This window comes from Vicugna pacos, chromosome 15, assembly GCF_048564905.1.
Source record: "Vicugna pacos chromosome 15, VicPac4, whole genome shotgun sequence".
Lineage (NCBI taxonomy): Eukaryota > Metazoa > Chordata > Mammalia > Artiodactyla > Camelidae > Vicugna > Vicugna pacos.
This window is the reverse complement of record NC_133001.1, coordinates 19,578,403-19,599,592: the sequence shown is the minus strand read 5'-3', so window position 1 is coordinate 19,599,592 and position 21,190 is coordinate 19,578,403. Positions and strand designations below refer to the sequence as shown.

At 35.3% G+C, this 21,190-nt stretch overlaps 1 long non-coding RNA gene across 1 annotated transcript in view; it reads right to left on the bottom strand.

Annotated features, from left to right (window-relative positions):
* LOC107033313 (uncharacterized) overlaps positions 1 to 21,190 on the bottom strand; it is a 273,884-nt gene that overhangs the window by 6,893 nt on the left and 245,801 nt on the right. The window lies entirely within an intron of this gene.

Sequence of the window (21,190 nt, the reverse complement as noted above, 5' to 3'; positions counted from 1 at the left end):
TTGGTCCCCTAATCTATCCTTTTTCCTCAGTCTAATGCCCATCCCTTTTTAAAAACCCATTTTCTCCCTGCTAACTTTCACATACTGACTAATCCATCCAGCTCCCATTGGTAATCATTCAACCCAGTACGCTCTGTTCCCTTGCTTGCTTGTGTTTTATGCAGGACTTCCTTTGAAAATTACAAACCTGAAACAGTCTACACTTCAATTTCCACATTTTGAGAAATCTCAGATCTAGTGCTTGATCAAACTATATCCATGAATTTCCAGACCTTTATTTTCATTTTCCCAGTGAACAGTCCCACCTTTATGTTTCACAGACATTGAGAAATCAACATATTCAAAATGTTTCCCCTCCATACCGTCTTCTCTTACATCTCTACCTTTGGTTAATGGAAGGAAGTTGTAACCAACCACAAAGTACTGCCTATCACAGTAAACCCTTATTAAAGAAATGGCATTTTAGAGCCTCTGTTTATGTGTTTATGTATAATTTATTCCAGTTGAATTTGCCATTCAAGCCCTTATAATATTTGTTCCATTATACAAATATTCTGAAATGTATGTCATATGTTTCCAATGAATAATAGCAATAATTCAAGCAATTTAATGTTATATATTGCTTAGAAATAAGAGTAAGGAATTGCATTTAAATAAGAAAGTCAGTTATATTAAGGAGACTCCCAAATCATTACCATCTTCTTGACTTTGCATAACATATTTATCATAGATATTATTTACATTTTTCTTTTATAATACAATTCTAGAAGAGAGGCTTTACACTGAAATACATTCATTTTCTAGAAAAAGTGTGTATCGGTTTTGACAAACCAGTCTGAGACATGTTCAGAATTTTAAATAACAAATAATATTTTTTCTAAGCATTTATAAAAAAATAATCTCTCAAGTCTCATTCTCCTTGCTGAAGATTAGTCTTCAAAGATGAGAGAACACTCCTCCCTAAAATAACAATTTTGTATTTTTAATTTACTTCATATTTTGATTAATAATCCCATAAGTTAAAAAATTAAATCAGCTTTTATCTTTAAAAAGAAACCTATAAAATTTTATATATATATAAAATATATATATAATCTATAAGATATATATAAAATATATATATAATCTATAAGATATATATATATATATACACATACACACACACACCAAATATAATGATTAACTGCTGTCATATCAAACTTAGAAAATCTTTTAACTCTCATTCCATTAATACAAATGCAGGAAGCAATAAAACTCTCAAGGACTTTAAGTTTTTGCCTTTTAATTTTCCTTATGTTCTGTGACTTTAATATCCTACATCATTTTATGAAAGAACTGTGTCCCCTAAATCATTTTTCAGATATTTTACTTCTAATGAAAAGGTGCATAGCTATCATTTAACAATAGCTTGAAGGTATGGTAACTCAGATCATGGGCAGTAAAGTTGAAAGCGGTAACATCTGTTAATTTCCATATATACGTTAGGCGCATAGTGCTTAAGATACACGACAGTGATCCCTTTGAGTTCTTGAATTTTGTGTCATTCATTGAAACAACCTAACACTGATTTGTGCAACACTGTTTAATCTACTAGAAACAGCCTATTTTCTTTCCATGATGGATGCTTTCCTTCCAATACAATTTCTGAGCTTCAAACAGGAAACATAATGTTGCCCTGGATGCTATCTTATGTTCTAGAAATAGCAAATGATGCTAAATTCATGTCCAGAAATGGTACAACAGTACGACTACCATGTAAGGACCCTGTGTATTCAGTCAGCCAGCTGGCTTTGCTGTTCACTAGCTGGGTGACCTTTGGCAAGTTGCTTAACTTCTCAACCTAAAATTGGGATAGAGGAAGAAATGACGGCTAAGTAGGAGGATGGGGAGTCATCTCCCCCCATGAATACATCAAATATGTATCTACATGTGGAACAATTCTCACTGAAAACTAACCGGAAACTGGCAGAAAGACTCAGTTTCCAGGCTGTAAGAAAGCTCCGAAAGGAATCAGGTGAGAGAAGTGATCGGTTTGGAACCTGTGCCCCTGGGACAGGACTCAGAGGAAAAGGGAGAAACACAGGTAGAGTCACCCTGGGGCGCCCCAGTCCTGGGTCCCACACGGGGAAGATGCACACACTTGTCTGGTTGGGCAGCCACGGGGACCAACAGGAGGGCTGTGGGAAGCCCGGACTCTCCTTGTGAGGAGCTGGCTGCTGTTAGACAGGGCAGAGGGCAGAAGGAGGACTGCCCGAGGGGTGGCCGATTTCTCATGACTGTGAAGGCACAAGCCCCCAGCCTGAGCTGAGCAAATGCTCCAGCCCTGCTTACTTCACCTTGCAGCTCTCCACTGGAGTGAGGGCTGCCACAACGAGAGAGCGAGCTTGACTGTGAGACAAAGAGACAACTTAGACCCAGGGCTGCACCTGAGTGTGGCTAGGGCAGCCACTGCTGACCCTTACACAGGCAGCACATCGGGGTGGTCCCAATCTCCGACGGCAGCTGGACCACCGTAGTCCACACCCTGTTACATGCGAAGAGACCACACGGGCCCTGCCTGCCCTGCGAGGTGGCTCCACTACAGGGCAGGGGCAGGCGCAGCAGAGGCTGGGGGGTAGTCATCGGCTGTGAGGGACAAAAGAGACTGAGAGGAGCGGGGGGCTGCCAATGCTGGCACGTGAATAGGCAGCACATCAGGGCAGCCTAGATCTCTATATGCGTCCAGCCACAGTAGCCCATGCTCTGTCATGAGCCAAGAACCTGTAGGGACCCTCTTGCTTCATCATTGCTCCCCTCTGGAGCAAAGGGTACTCGTGCAGGGACAGGGGAGAACACACACTTAAAAGTGAACAAAGCCAGCTCAGACCCAACCCTTAGGGCTTCGGCTCCAGCAACTTAGGGTCTGATCTCACCCTCAATAGGGTATTGACAGCCCCTGAGCAGAGGGGAAGACCCTTCTCCCACCTGACTCAGGCCATAGCCCCTCCATCTCCAGCCTCACCTCCTATTAAGGTGATAATTGCCATCACACCCTGAGGAACAAGATACCTTCTGTTCATATCAAATCCAGCTCTCCCACCAAAACCACTGGCCAAACACAATTGTATAAGAATACTTTCACATAAGGACATCACTCAAAGCCACAACAGGTAACTATTTCACCTAAAAACTTATATGGAACTACGAAAGATCCTGAATTGCCAAAGCAATCTTGAGAAAAAAGAACAAAGCTGGAGGTATTTCAATTCCTGACCTCAATTACAGAGCTACAGGAACCCCAACAGCAATGGTACTGGCACAAACACAGACACACAGACAGAGAGCCCAGGAATACCTCACACACCAGTGGTTAGTTAACTCATGACACAGGAGGCAAGAATGTTCAATGGAGAAAAGACAGTTTATTTACCTGGGAAATAATTTGCGGGGAAAACTGGACAGCTACATGCAAAAAGAATGAGATTAAAATATTTTCTCATACCATATACAAAAATAAACCCAAAATAGATTAAAAATCTAGATGTAAGACCTGAAACCATAAAACTCTTGGAAGAGAATATACAACAAATGGACAAGCTCTTGCACAACAAAGGAAACCATCAGCAAAATGAAAAGAAAGAAAGACAACCTATGGAATGGGAGAAAATATTTGTAAATATGACTGATAAAAGGTTAATATTGAAAAAATGTAAACAGCTTATACAACTAAAATTTAAAAAACAACCTAATTAAAAAACAAGCAGAAGACTTGAATAGACATTTTTCCAAAGAAGATATACAAATGGCTAACAGGCACATGAAAAGATGCTCTACATTGCTAATTATTAGTAAAATACAAGTCAGAACCACAATATGATACACCTGTCAGGATGGCTATCATCAAATATTTACAAATAACAGATATTGGCAAGGATGTGGAGAAATGGAATTCTGGTACAGTGCTGGTCAGAACGTAGTTTGGTGCAGCCACCATGGAAAACAATATGGAGGTTTCTCAAAAAACTAAAAATAGAACTAACATATGATCCAGCAACTCCACTCCTGGGTATATATTTGAAAAAGATGAAAACATTTATTGAAAAAGATACATGCACCCTAATGTTCAAAGAAGCCTTATTTACTATAGCCAAGATAAGTGCCCATCAGCAGATGAGTGCATAAAGAAGATGTGGTATACACATACACACACACACACACACACACACACACACAAAATGGAATATTAGCCATAAAAAAGAATGAAATTCTGCCATTTGCAACAATGTGGATGGACCTGGAGAGTATTATGCTAAGTGAAATAAGTCAGACAGAGAAAGACAAATACTGTATGTTGTCACTTGTATATGGATTCTAAAACATAAAACAAACAAGTTTATATAAATAAACAGAAACTAACTCACAGATATAGAAAACAAACTAGTGGGTTATGAGTGGGGAGAAAGGTGGGAGGGGCAGGTTGAGGGAATTCAGAGTTAGGAACTACTATGTATAAATTAGATAAGCAACAAGGATATATTTTACAGCAGAGTGAAATACAGCCATTTTTAAATAATTTTAAATGGAGTATAATCTATAAAAACATTGAATCACAAAAATTAATTCAAATATAATTGAATAAAATCGAGATAATAGTATTCATTTCATAACCTTATAAGAATTAATGTGTTTATATAAACTGTTTAGAATAATGCAGAGCACATAATGCTTAATAAGTATTAGTTAATATTAAATTTTAAAATCTTTATAAAGGAAAAAAATGAGCCACGTATATGGATTCCAACTTCCATAATTTCTCATTTGCCCCACTCGAACAGCCAAGCAGCCCACTTGAGGAGATATGAGTGTCCGGATTTTTTTTTAACAAGTGCTGTTGTTGTGTTTGGTGGGGGTAGGGGAGGAGTGGGAGTAGGTAGAGCTGAGAAGACTACATCTCACTGGTGACCCTAAGAAGTAACTTTAAATTAGATGATTCAGCTCAAAATGCTTCTTTCCAACACGCATAAATTGTGGGCAATGACTCTATTCTTCATCTATATTTCTTTCAGAACAAGCTTTGCTTTTTTATTCTTTTCTAGCTTGTAAATAAACCAAACCGGTTAGAGAAGAGGGTGGAATAATTATCCACAGATCAAGCCAGGAATAGTATTATCACAAGTTGTCTGTGAATGGGCTGTCTAAATTACCCCAGGAAATTTACAGCTCAGCTCATGGTCCTAGGTACAGATGGTAACACACTGAATGGCTAAAAAAAAGATTATGGACTGCAAATGGTGGCTTCCGTATTTAAAGGTGGTGGACAATGAAAGGCAGTTCAAGGCATAATTTGTGGATCGGTAGGAGTAAGATAATGGTGTCGTTTAAGTCAACACTTTCTACTCACCATGTGCTAAACTAACTCCTTTATTAAAGGATTAAAGTCCGTATCTCCTATATGACAAAGCATAGAATCAAAAGCTCCCCAAATTAAACTGTAAAATCTGCCACTGTCAAGGAAAAAAAAAACAGACGATCCAAGCAAAAGTGCACAGTGCTTGATAATGTTAAAATAATTAAACAAGGAAGCTATTAGAGTGAGGTAGTTGTTAATGCCGTGGTATCTTGTACATGATTAGATGTATAGTAATACTGTGTTCTCCACTTATTTATGCCTGTTTAATTCCAATGTTTTTGATGTATTAGTGCAACCAAGAATATTTCCATTAACATTCCAGTAGATTGTATCATATATACTGGATTTCAAGTTGACTATATTTTGAACCTATTGTAACAGCTTTATTGAGACATAATTTACTTGCCATTTAATTTACCCATTTAAACTGTATAAATCAGTGATTATTAGTATATTCACAGATATGTACAAGTATCACCACAGTTAGTTTTAGAACATCTTAGTCACCTTAAAAAACAAAATCCATACCATATAGCTATTCTCTCACCATTTTTATTCTGTCGTATCATCAACCCTAAGCCACCACTGTCTCTACAGATTTGCCTCCTCTGGGCTTTGTACATAAATGGAATAATATGATATGCGGGCTTCCATGACTGGCTTCTTTCTCTCAGCCTAATGTTTTCAAAGTTCATCCACATTATAGCATGTATCAGTGACCCATTGCTTTTTCGTGGAATTATATATTCCATTGTATGGATCTACATTTTCTATATCTATAAATTAATGGGCATTTAGATTGTTTACACTTTTTGACTATTAGAAATAATACTGCTATAAGCGTTTATTACAAGTTTTGGGTGGACATACATTTTTATGTCTCTTAGGTGTATATGCAAAGGAATGGAATTGTTGGGTCATATGGTCATTTTATGTTTAACCATTAGAAGAACTGCCAGAGTGTTTCCCAAAATGGTTGCGCTATTTTACATTTCAACCAGCAGAGCTTGAGAGTTCCAATTTCTCTATATCCTCGCCAAAATTTATTATTTGAAATTTTGAGTTTAGCCATCCTATTGCATGTCAAGTGGCATCTCATTGTGAATTTGGTTAGCACTTCTCTGATGACTAATGATGTCTAGCATCTCTTCATATGCTCTTTGTCTTATTATAGACATTATAAGAGATGTCTATTCAGATCCTTTGATCATTTTTAAACTGAATTGTGTATCTTTTTTATATTTCAATGTGAGACTTTTTTTTATATATATTCTAAGTGCAAGTCCTTTACCAGACATATTATTTGTAACTATTTTCTCCCATTCTGTAGGTGGTCTTTTAATAGTGTTCATTGAAGCAGTAAAGTTTTAATTTTGATAAATTCCAACTTCTCTATTTTTTCGTTGTTGTTCTTTAAGAACCAATTGCTTTATAAAAGTTCAAAAGTTTCATCCCTATGTTTTCTTCTAAGAGTTGTATAGTTTTAGCTCTCACATTGGGGCTTTTGAGTTAATTTTTGTGTATGGCGTGAAGTAAAAGGGTCTAATTTCATTCTCTGGCATGTGGTTTTCCAACTGTCCCATTACCATTTTTTGAAAAGATCATCTTTTCCCCCATTGAATTTTGGTAGGGCCCATAGACACATGCTTATTTCTGAGATCTCAATCCTATTTAATTGATCTTTAAGTCTATTTTCATGCCAGTACCACACTGGCAAGCATCACTATCCTGATTAATATTTCTCTGCAGTAAGTTTTGAAATAGGAAAATATGAGTTTTCTTATTTCGTTCTTTATCAGGATTGTTTTGACTATTCCAAGTCTCTTGTAATTCCATGTGAATTTTAAAACCAAATGATCAATTTCCATAACAAATCCAGCTGACTGGCTGGATTACTTTGTAATCCAGTTTGGTGAAGTTTATTTCTCCCATGCATTATAAAGTCTTTGACATTGTTTCTCAGGGGACATAGCGTTGGGTATGCCCCCAGTCACTTTGGGATAACATCGCCTTCAGCAAGACTCTTTCCTTATCCAGACCCATCTGTTAAGTGGTACTAATTACTGGCTCATTGTCTATCATTCACAACAATGCTGTGGAACAAAAGTTGCTCAGACCAATCCAATCAAACTCAGACTCTTTTAAAGAGATAGTCTTATGGTTAGTGTTTGATATTTGTCTTCACCCATAAAGGCTTCTCCCTGCTGTTTCTTTCCTCATTTGTCTCTTGCAGATAAGCCTGCCTACAGCCTATATCCTCAGTGAATCGATCTCATCCCTGTCTTTCATGACAGTCTCCACTATTTTTGACTGCCCTTAGATTTAAACTTCTCCAAATTCTGTTGCAAATTAAGTTACTTTCTTTAAAAAGAGATTAAGAGCTCTCTGCAATATGGCCTGTGCTTCCCTGGGCAAAAACTTTGGGCCATGTCTCTCATGCTGAGGGTGGGATAATGGTACACTTCTCTCTGAGTGACACTCAATTTAGGAACAGGACATTTTGTTGGAGTGGGAGAGCATCAACTCCAGGTCTCCTTTGCTTCCCACTCCTGATGTGGAATTCCTGCTCCATAAGTCAAGGCATGAGAGAATAGGACCCTAGGCACCTCAGTGCTGTCTCGTCCATGGTAGAACCTTTATCTCCTAAGTGAGGACTGGGTGGGAGAAGACACCCCCCAGTATCACTGTTTCACATTTCTAGAACTAAACCTCAAAAATAAGTAGCTAGGGGCAACAGGAGAAAATATGATGTCTAGCTTCTTCTAAATAGCCCTCTAACTAGGACCTGTAGGTAGTGGGGGCTCTTATGTGCTTGGCTGTGTCAGTATGGAGTTCGAGTTTCCATCTCACTCACCTGAGAGAGGGGAGAGACGGAGTGAGTCTTAGTTCAACAATCACAGACTCTTACTCTTCTTACTGAGCTTTAGCACATTTTCTTGAATACATATTTCTTTATTTGCTATATGTCCTTAAGACCATTTCCACAGATTTTAATGGTTGGGATTTTACTTTTAATAATTTTCACCAGTTTCACTGCAGAGCATGTCCACAGAGCTCCTCACATTGCCAGACTAGAAATCCTTTTAAGTTTTGAGTTTTGTACTAACAGAAAGTCTATAAGGAATGCATTGAAAATACTGTTTGCAGACTGACGCATTATATTACTTAATATTGTTTAAAAATGTGATTTAGATAACCTTTTTCTATCAAGAATTTTAAAATTGTTGTTGTATTTTCCTTTATTGTGAATTTAATATTAATATCATAATTGAACATGAGCCAAGAGATGTTCTAGCATGTTTGTTGCATATTGTTTTATAGCATTAAGTAGTTGCTATTAAGCTTTGAATATATTACTACTACTCAATTTCAAAATATGTATCAGTACTTTTCATACAAATACTGAAAATTACCTGGATACTTTAAAATAAAGTAAGTCCCTGCTCTCTGCCTCCTTTCTAAAAAATAACCTACCTAGTTCAGAATTTCCCAAAACAGAAATCCTGTTATGGTCACTGAACAATTTCCAGTGTTTCAAAAATAATTTAGCTACCTAATAACAGCATCAGGTTGCTTTGCTTTGGGATACAATTATTTTAATTAAGCTTACACATAGAAGTTATTGAAAAAAGAAAGGAGATCAGCTTAGCTATTAAGAATATTATTCACATTTCTGAAATTCATTGTGTGTGGTAGGGAACAGTAAGGAAAGAAATATTTGTCTTGTTTATCATCTTAATTTTCTCCTAATGTTTTCTCCTATTGTTGAAAAAATATATACAATGAAGAATGCAGGTTTTTCTAGTTCCTCCTGCCTTACTTTTACAAAATATATATATATTTTAAACATAATTTGTATTTATTGAGAAATTTGGTACTAAGGAGTCAAGAGAGAAATGAGATTTTCAAAAAATATAACCACTTAAAAATAAGATTTCTATAACCATTTGCATTTCTCTTCAAATAATGCAGTTTGGAGAAAAACTTGGCAAGTACTTCTTGCAGAGATGACTGCATTCTTTTTCCTGCTGATTTTATACTTCAGTGGGAATTTTGTTAGTATTCTTTGGGAGAAAGTGATGGGGGAGGATCTGAAATGATTAACTGATATATTCTGGTGTCAAAAAGGGAACTGAAATCAGATGATTTTTACTTTAAAATAATCTGCTGGAGAAGGATTTATCATTCTCTGGAGATACTCTCTCCAGAGAATCCAGATGTGTCAATATTTGAAACTGGAAGTGTGTTCTCCTAATCTATCTTAAGGGATATATTTAGTGGATTCATTTTCTCCCTTTTTTATACAAATTACGTTTTTTGAACTTTCACTTTCATCTATATTTCTACTAAATTATTTATAATTAATTTTCACAGGAAAAATGATTGTTGATGACTATCTTCCTTCTTGTCCTGTCATCATTTTAATTCACTTTACTGTTAGTTCCAGGTGACTGGTACTTGTTTACTTAAGAAGAGCTTGCCTCCTACGGATTTAGTTGTGTCTTAGTCTAGATTAATATCAGCACTAATCGATAATTAATGTGGAAATTACTTACAATTAATAAAATTCCTATTATTTTTCTATTCAATCACGTCCTTACCATTTCTCGAAATATTGATCCTAACTTAGTTGCTATAAATATACCCACAGTGCACGTGTGCACACACATGAGCTTTGTCTCATTGCATTTATGGAAATGTTCCAAAGCTATAGAATTTTAAAAAGTTACCATACTATTTTCAGAGTCCCCTGAAATTAAATATACAAGTTTTCAAGATGACTTTCTTTGATGCATGAACACCCCAGGAAATTTATATTAATATTAATATCCAGATATTAAAATATTTGCTATCTTCAGTTACACTTGGTAAAATTATAATGACTGTCAATCACTTAAGGAGTGATGTAATTCAGAGGTGATCCAGCATTCAAAGTGATGAACATTTTCTCACAAATGTTAAGTAAAACTGTTTCAGTAGCAGCAAATAGGGATCACTGGAGTGTGTAAGCAGGTGTTATACCACGACCATAGCTTACAGTTCATTTCAAAATAGAAAGTTACTTCTTAAAAATAATGTCCCCAGCTGTATTGGGCTCTTAGCTGCAGTGCTTTCTCTTACATTCTCCTGCATTCTAAATACATCATGTGTCTGCATTTAGCCTGACTTTGGTACTTGCAAGATAATTATTTCGAAAACAAGCATGCACAGAGCTCTGTGATCAGGACATCAGACTGCACACTGATTTAAGGTAGGTAGTCTTCTCTGAAGAAGCTTATTTGACAGTTAGAAAAACAGGCTATGTATAATCACAGTCTACAAAAAAAAAAAGGCAGTGCCATTGACACTAACATTCATAATAAAAGTTATCATTTGTAGTATATTCCAAATATTTTACAAAGAATATTTAATACAATTCAATAACACATCTAGGTACATATTATAATACCCATTTTATAACTGAGAAAACTAGAGTTCAGAAAGATAAAAATAAGCTACTTAAATTCACACAACTAAGAAATTGCAGAACCTGAATTTAAATTCAGTATATTTCTCTCTATATACACTGTCATTCAGAGCAGAGTTCTGGTTTCTCCACTCTTTGTTTTACAATTCCTTTACTATCCCTGAAAATATTCCTGCCTTTCTTTTGAAAAATACAATGCCACTCTGAGGCAAATGCTATAAAACATCTTCCCAGTTTTCTCCCACATTCCCAATAGGTTTATCACTTTTGCGTGTTATGCTTCTTTCACATCACACACCTGCCTAATTTATTTTCCACTGAATACCAGTGATGCCTTCTTCTTAGGACTCTTAACTAGCGAGACTGTAAGTCCATGGTACAACAGCAAGTTAAGTAATTTACAACTAGTGATCTGAAACCCTGGGCTCTCTTAAAATACATGTTGATCTTGTGTTCCAAAGTGTGTTTTAGAAAACAAAATTACAATTTCCACATAGTCTGCCTCAGCACTATTGTCCTTCCTTCCTGCTGCCTTTCACATTAGCCTCTTCCTTCGCATTCCTACTGCCACCACCTCTTTTAGACAATTGTTATGTAAAACATGGATGGTAACAATTGTTATGCAACTAGATTCTATTCATTTCTAGTTTCTTCTCAATGCAGTCCACCTCTGAACACTCTGTCAAGGCAGTCTTCCTCCTGCAGTAACCTGAGGCCATCAGCAATATTCTATGTCTCTGTATTATCTCCAGCCTAACATCTAATCTCCTTCACTTGGTAGCAGATAAAAATTCAAATGTTCAGTTAACATAAAAGAAAAAGTAAATGACCATTAAAAAAGCAGAAATGAGAGGGAGTAGAAAAAACTTCTGGTTGAAATAAAAATCTGTGCCCTATTTTTGAAGCATAATAAACAAAATTTAGCAAATAATCAAAGTACAAAGCATTAGACCAAGATTCTTATAGACTGAATTGTGTCCCCCTCCTTCAAATTCATATATTGAAGTCCTAACCTCCAGTGCCTCAGATTGTATTTCAAGATAAAGTCTTTAAGAAATAATTAAAATAAAATTAAGTCATTAGGATGGACCCTAATCCAGTATGAGTTGTGTCCTTATGAGACAATGGGGTTAGGACACAGACATATACAAGAGGAAGGCCACACGAAGACACAAGGAAAAGATGGCTATCTACAAGCCATGGAGAGAGGGCTGAGAAGAAACCTTCCCTGATCTTGAACTTACAGCTACCAGAATTGTGAGAAATACGTATTTTTTGTTTCAGCTACCCAGTCTATGGTTCCTTTTTATGGTAGCCTTAATAAATTAATACTAATGTTCACCTTAAAGGAGTTTATTATACAGAAAGACAAACCTGAGAGAAGACAAATGTGTTCATGATTGCCAATTGAGTACCAAATGTAGGATTTTTAAAAAATTTAAAATACTCCAAATATGCCTTTTTTGAAGTTAATCTTAAAGAGATATATTAGGTTGCTGCTATAAATAGAAAGAATGGGATATATGGAAAGGGATTCTTGTTAATGGAAAAAACAAGCTTCAGAATAATACAAAAAATCTTAATTGCATACATTACAATAATAAAACCCCTTCTAAAGTGATTTTGATTATTTTATTTGCATATTCTCTTGGATATCACAGTTTTTTAACAATGCCATACCTTATAGTTCATTTCAAATTAGAAATTTACTTTTTAAAAATTGTGTCTTTCAAATGAATTGGTTCCCTTTTTAGCCTCTAGGAAGTTTGTTTTTATTTGTTCTTACTGGTTATATGTTCTTGCTGGTTACATGTTTTTATTGTACATAATCTTTTAAGTGACCTTAGATAAATTTTTCATTATTTTATAACCTTTTCCAAGTATTTTATTCCTCTACTCTTACAGTTTTTATTTTGACCAAAATTAACTTATTTTCCTTTTTAATCCTGAAATTACCCTGCCTTATTCTACTAGGAAGATGTCAGTTGAAAAGTTGAACATAACCTGAGGAAAATTGGAAGCACATGGTTGTTTTATTGCATTATCGACACTGTCTGTGTGTGATATTTGAGTTACTGGTGCAATCAAAAAATGTTAAGCAACTTGTTTATTTCCTTGATTCTAAACTGAGCACTGTAAGCTCCCTGAGGATGAAGACTCTATCTTTACTACCTTATGACTAGCACCTTGAACAATGCTGGACATATTGAATAAATGAAGAAATAAATAAATTTTGTAGGTATTTTCCACAAATTTGACTAAGCAAATACTATATGCTTAGGACTAATATAGTTGATGTAGAAATATTTTTAAAGCAGTTTTTATAATTTTAAGAAAACAATTTTCTACCTCAATTGGGAGATATTTTTAGTAGATATGAAAAAATAGTTGAGAAACTTAAAAGGAAAAAATAGGTCATTGAGGCTATGAGTGCTGAAGGACCTTGGTGTACAAACTGTGGTCCATGGAGCAGCAACACCAGCATCACTAAGGAGGTTGTTAGAAATGCAGCATCTCAGGCTGTATCCCAGACCTACAGAAATAGAACCTGTCTTTTCATAAAATCGGGTGATTTCTGTGCACATTCATATTTATGAAGTACTCCTAACAGATATTAAATAAGTGTAGATATTCAAAATGTGCCCAAGAGAGTTAGGAAAGACCTGATATGGAAGGGACTCGGTGAAGTCATGTAACTATAAAGTTACGAAGACATGCTCCTGAACTCTAAGAACTTTCTAAACATGAACTGAAATTGTACAGAATGAGTATTCTTTCTTATACTTGATTCACTTTAAACAGTTTATTTATATTCATTGAAAATAAAAGAAAAATAATTATCCTGGTTCCATGCTTTTAATGCTTGACCCATCTATTCCAATATCCTGAACACTCCCTTATCTGAAGCTTTTTTAATTGATGTGAAGAGCAGTCAGACACCATTTAGGATTGCATCAACTGAGTGGTGCAATTAGTTGATGTGAAAATAATGAAGAAGCAATAGAAGCAACATACAAGGAGAGGATTGATGGCCTTAAGTTTGGCACAGGTAAGTTATTAGCTCCAAGTCCCCTGAAACTATTAATTGCCCGTTTATTTTCCTGAACATATACTAGATGCAAGTAGCATTATGTTTCTAGTTGTGCATTTGTTTGAGGCACTTGAATCAGAATAATTTGAAAAAGGCATAAAATGTAGATAAAATCATAGTTAAGTGTAATTTTTGACTAATCGTATTCCTGTATTCATATCATCTTCTAACAGATTAAATAATTTTCACAAATGACCTTAACACAGATGACCATTTAAGAAGCCTCTGCTTACTGGTTTAAAGATAGCATAAGGTGTTAAAAACAATTTAGCCGATTATTGATTAACTGAGAATTGATGCTATTTTAGCTGCATATGGTGGAGGCTCAGCATTTCATAAAGCCAGTATCAACTACACATGTTAATTGTGGAAAATAATGAACAGGTAACACAAAATCAGGAATAATCCAAAATCCCTATAGACTTGTCATCAAAATGCAATGAATGATTTTTTGAATCTGTCTTGCCTTTGCAATTTCCTTCTGTAAAGTCGTATTAAAATGAAAATTTAATTTCTAATCAATATAACATGATGGTTGGTTACTAGAAATAAATAAGGAATGCCTTGCTACATAGGATAGAGAAGTTAATTTAGGATAGAAATGCTTGATTATTATAATAACTACCCTAAAATTTTATAATTATGTTTATGCATGTTTATAGATTTAATCTCTGATACAATATTTTGACTGATAGAAATCACACATTCTGCAAGAATGTGATGACCTTGAAAAACAAAAGTGCCAGTTACTTTACCAGCAAAATGAGTTTAGTCAGGAATAGCAGAGAATTGCCCTTTGGGACTCTATTGCAAACCACTGCAAATCATAGGAAAACCCTAAGTACAGAAGAGCAATGTTTGCTTTCACAGAGGAGAAACGAAATTGGGAGGGGCTGTTTCAAAGAGTCCAGAGGGGTGACAGCTTCTCATTGGCTAGGCTGTTGCTGGGCAAAGAGAAGCAAATCCTTCCTCCTGCTGGGGTCTGAGTGGTAGTGCAGGAGAGCTCCCTCTTTAGGGCTTCTCAACTTTATTTTAAATGTTTCCTTTATTTATTTTCATAAATGTTACTCTTAAACAGGATGTATGATTCCTGAATATGCTTTATGCTTTAGAAGAAAGTGATTTGTAATAAAGACATTTTTAAATGAGGTTTCCCAAACATTCCATAGTTAATACTTCATGTTTCCTTATGTATTATATCATTTTTTCTTTAGACTACAGTTTTTAAAGTTTAACTACTGTCATTATAAATGAAGATTGTTTTGACTTATTATAGCTTCTCCCTATACAATGAGTTTATGACAGATACTGGGATTTGAGACTTTATTTTTTAAAGATAAGTATGTTTTGGTTTTCTGTTCTAGATTTTTGTCATTATACAATAATTATTACTTCTTAATTGGGTATTTTACATTTAAATGGAATTGTACTTAACCTCTGGCATTTAACTCTCTGTTACTATATTGAAAGAGCAAGTATTAACTTTCCAAGCATTCATCAATCTGCCTTCCTGTAGTTGATATTGAATTGTATTATAATGTCATGACAGCAGAAATAATATGTTAATGATTAACCATGAAGCATCTAATTAAAAAACTAAGTCCAAAAGTAAGCTCATTTTAATATCAATCTTTTTCTAAAGCAAAACTTGAGATGAAAAACAAACTGAGCATGATATTATAAACTACCTTGCCCTGCCCATTTGCTTTAATATTTATATTTAAAATTCAATGACTTTTCATTTTGAAAAACTAGAATGGGCTCACCTACATAACCCAATGCTGGTGATGCCACAGAAGTAAGAGAAGTCTCTGGTATCCCAGAATCTAACAATAATTAAAAAGGGCAGGGGGCAGAGAAGAATCCCCTTAGGAAACAGAATGTGTGGAAGATAATAGTAGCTTAGAAAAAGGAAAAAATGTAATGGATGGAAAAGGGCATGCAAACACTTCCCTTTCCTCTCTGTTGGTTTGTTCCACATTGTCTACTTCATTGCCTAATTACAGGTTAAGAAGCAACAATGCCGGGCCAGACAGCCAGGCTGACAGGGAAACATCAGGGCATCCTGGGATCCTAGCATCACTATAATCATATGTGTGAGTAGCTGGCCCATGCCTGAAGGTTTGCTTTTCTACATCCTCCTTGGTTTGAAACAAAATGCAATCTTTATCCTTTATCTGGAGCTTTCCTCTCACCCCATTTCTTAAACACCAGGAAGAGAGGCTAGGTCACAGGGTTCAGTGCTTTCCCTGATATAACATTATTGGTCATGAAAGCTGAAAATTGCAAGGAAATATGAGGTGAGGATGGAAAATAATGTGTCACCAGTGAAATTTCAAGCTCTATGGAAGACAAGTAAGAAACAAAGAACATAGAGTACCCTATCAAACAGTGTGGGGCAAAACTTATGTTCTAACACTACTGTAATGTGTAATTGCAGTGTAATGGGAGTGATGGGAAGGGAAGGGAAGGCAGCTGAGACAATATGATACAATGGAAGCAATACAATGTGATGCATTACCATGCTGGCCATGTTGGTATATCCACTTACCCTCCATAACTTCTTGTTCAACTTAAGAGGACAAAAATGACATTTTGTGTCTCTGATGTCAGTGTCAGATAATGCCCCATACCAAACAGTCCTCAAAATGTTTTCAGACTCTGGCAAATGGCTGCAGGTATTGGTGGAAGCATTAGAGCATGCATTTTCAATGAATGTGATAGTACCTCCAAGGTGACAACAGTTGGTTCTTGGCAGTGGAGGAAGGGACTACAAAAAATTCTTACACTTAAAATGTGCGTGTATAAAGAACAGATACACATGCAATTAGGGCCACCTGTGTCATTGGTGATGCCCTGTTGAGGTGGGAAGCCCCATGGAAAAAACAGCAGGATCCCCAGGCAGGGCCACTACCCTCCTGCCAGCACCATTTCGTTCCCTGACTCTGCGGCATTATCTCGCTTTTTAAACTCTGAAACAGCTTACTTTTAGGAAAGTGGAACTTATCCCTAAGATTCTATTGGTTCCCTGAGTTAACTCTTGATTGGTCCATTTCCCTCACTCCTGATTGGTCCATTTCTACAAAGCTTGTTCCTAATTAGTCAGCTTTGTTATACCTTATTTGCATATGATGTTACAAAATATTGCAAAGTCTAGACTGATAGCCTATAAAAGCCTGTGTAAACCTACAGATGGGGTCCAGAGCTTGGAGTGCTAACTCCTCTGGGCCCACTGGCATAATAAACCTGAGTTCTCCAACTCTCTGAGTGCTGCTTGGTCTCTTGCTCAGATCCAGGTTGCTGCCACAACTGAGCTATAACACTGAGCTATAATACTGAGCTGTAACACACTTTGCTGCAATGCTGTGCTAAATGAACATGCAAAGCTCCTTATTCAAAAAGTAGGGGAAAAGTGCCACTAACGACACTAAAATATATGGCTTTTTCCTTTCATCTGCAATCTAGCTCTCTACTTGTCATGGTGTTTATTTGCTATTTAATGTTATTCAAAGTAAAGAAAAACTAAACATTTAAATTTGGGGATAAATTTTTCCATCCATTTTCCAGCCAACATGAGGAAGTAACTAAATAAAACTTCATGAATAAAGGCATCTGTTGTGAAATTATTTGTAATAGTGAAAACAAACAAAATGTCCAACCAGAAGAGAATGGTTAAATAAATTTTTATACTCACGTTATGTTAACCATTGAAAGGTATGTTTACACAGAGGTAGTTATGAGAAAGTACGTGATGAAATTAATAATAGATAATAATTATGTAAAAATATTATCCGAACTATGAACAAATATACACCCTAGCTCCTGGCAGAAATAAATACTGAACCTCTCTGCGTGAAGTATCCTCAATTCAGACTCTTCAGTGCTCCAACAAATCGATTCAATAAACTATGAACTAGAAAAGAATTACAAAATGCAGGAGCTAACCAGCAACCATGAGTAAGAGTATTTCAGATCCAATAACTTCCACATATAAAGGGTAAAAAACTACCTTGGGTATCTTTGAAGAAACAACAAAGTAAATAAATGGTGATTGACAAATAAGAAAACATTAAAAATGATAAAAAAAATTTTGATAAGGAACCAAATAGAACTTCTGGAGTAAAAACGTGATACACAACACATGACATAATGATACATAACGCAAAGTAAAACAGTGCATATTTAAATACTGCTGAAGAATGAATAAACTACATGACAGAGCTGAATTTTAGATGGTATACTCTCTCAAGGTGGTCCTTTATTTCCAATAGTCTACATGCTTCATATTTGAATTGGAAAGCAGAGGAGTGGATTCTGCAAACATCCACTTAAATAGGATTGACTACATCTGGACTCATATGAAGATTTTCTGAAATACTCCTTTCTTTGGTCCTGATGGTTTTATTTCAAGATTTCTCTTCCTTTTGTGCTATGGACAGAACTGATATGAAGAGCTGTTCTGTTTATATTAGTGTCCTGCACTGATGTATTCTCATTGCCTGGGGCTTTGTTTTGAGCCAATATGGATGTCAAAATTGATTCTGTCAAAGAACGCTTTTAGAGGAGTTCATGGTGACCTCCACATGGAATATAAAAGTTCATAGCATTGTCCAGGCAAACTCCTAGAACTGTAGGATTGGAATGTAAAGAATAAGTCTGCAGTGTAAGCAACAGACTCTGATCCAGTTACTCCTTTAGTTTTGAAATGCAGATCTCTGAACCACAACATGCCGTGTCAGTAACAAGGGTGTCTTCACTTTTTCACATGTTCAATAGAAGCCTTGAATGAAATAGTCAAATGATCTAGAACAGTCCTGACACATGGTATTTGCCTCTCAAAAATAATGAACAGCACCTTCTGACCCTAAACACAGAATTAATTCAAACTTCCATAATAGAAACAAAATAAAGGAGGGGAAAAAGTAACATTTATGGAGTACATCCTCTGTGCCCAGAACTGTGACAGATGTTTTATTGTTTATTTCATTTTAGCTCCACAAAGTCCTTAAAGGTAATAGTATTTTACACTTTGTAAAAAGAAGACTTAAAAGTAAGTAAGGTAATAAGTAACAGAGAGCTGGAGTCCATGACTCCGATACAATACTGTGTGACTTTAAACATCATTAAAAAGTCCACAAACAATAAATGCTGGAGAGAATGTGGAGAAAAGGGAATCCTCCTGCGTTGTTGGTGAAAATTTAACTTGGTGCAGCCATATGGAAGACAGCATAGAGATTCCTTAAAAAACTAAAAATAGAGTTACCATATGATCCAGCAATCCCACTCATGGGCACATACCTGGCAAAAACTCTAATTTGAAAAGATACATGCACCCCAATGTTCATAGCAGCACTAGTTACAATAGCTGAGACGTGGAAGAACCTAAATGCCCATCAACAGATTATTGACTAAAGTGGACATGGAATACTACTCAGCCATAAAATGAATGCAGTAATGCCATTTGCAGCAACATGGGTGGACCGAGAGATTATCATACTAAGTGAAGTAAGTCAGACACAGAAAAACAAAGATCATACGATATCACATATATAGAGTCTAAAAAATAATACAAATGAACTTATTTATAAAACAGAAACAACTTATAGAGAAAACAAGTTCATAGTTACCAAAGCAGAATGGGGTGGGGAAGGATAAATTAGCAGTTTGAGATTAGCAGATACAAACTACTATATATAAAACAGATAAACAACAAAGTTCTACTATATAGCACAGGCAATTATATTCAAAATCTTATAATATACTATAATGAAAAAGAATATATAGATGTATAACTGAATCACTGTGCAGTACATCTGAAAATAATACAATATTGTAAATCAACTATACTTCAATAAAAAATACAAAAATAAATACAAATTTAAAAAATTTCATAGTACTGCTATGAACATTGGGATGCATGTATCTTTTCTTATTAGAAAGTCACACAGGCACAAGGAAAGGCACTCAATAGCATTACCTTTATTACATCTTATACTGGATATTCTAGCCATCATATTAAGGCAAAAATTAATTAAAATTACCATAACTATTTGAAAAGAAAAAATGAAATTATTATTACATAGAGACAATCTGATTTTAAAAGATCAAAATCTTTGAACAAGGAATTCTAGTGCTAAGATTTTATTATTTAGGAAAACTTGCATACTGCATATAAGTAGATGATCAAAGATTATCATTCTAGCATTGTTCATAGCAGTGAAAAATTGAGAAACATGTAAATGTTAGTTACCAGAGTATTTGGCAAGTAACATTAAATTTTGTATTGGTTCAGTAAAAACAAGTGGAAAGATTAAATGAGCAGGTTCATTGCAATATCATGCAAAGGCTATCATCTCATTATCAGATGCATTCATGTGTGTGTTTGTGTGTGCAGTGTATGCAGGGGAGTTAAATAAAACACTTCAACAAGATGCATGTAAATAGTGGGTAGAGGGTAACTCTGGTAAGGAGAGCAGTCATCCACATATTTGGAGAGGCAGGAATTAAACAGAGGCTTCCCTCCTCTGCACTACAACAAATTATAAAAAAAGTATGTGTTCAAATAGTAATTCCTTTTCTTTTTTTGAAAAGGAGGCACATAAAGTAAAGAAAATAATGAAAAGCAAAGAAAGCAGATAACAATATAAAAAAGAAAAATATAAATTAAAAGGCCAACAATTATATTAAAGATGAGTAATCTCACTAGTAATGAGAAACATATAAATTAAAACAGTGTTGATATACACTGTTCACTTAAAACATTTTCACCCTTAAAATGGGTGGGTGAGAAAGAAGAAAACTAGATGATCTGAACCATTGTCTGTAAGAGTATAAACTGGTCCAATTTCCTTTGAAAAATTACTTGGTAATATCCATAAAAATTAAAGAAAAAGTATACCATTTTAGCAGCAAACACATTTTTAGAAGGTTTTCCTACACATACGCAGAAAGACACATGTAAAGACACTGAGAATATCACCATTGGTAAGAGTGAACAAGAAAATGCTTACAGGCTGGGGAATAGTTAAATACACTGAGCAATATTTAGTTCACTTAAAAGTTAGCAGCAATTATGAGATATAAGTATGAGGGAGCTCCGACTATACTAACATTAAAGATTATCCAGATACTTGTTGGGTTAGGGGGGAAAAAGCATGACCCCAATTGTATTAAAAATGTTAACTAAAATTGTGTATATTCACATATACTCCTCTTGATTTTGATGCATTGGGGAACACTATCA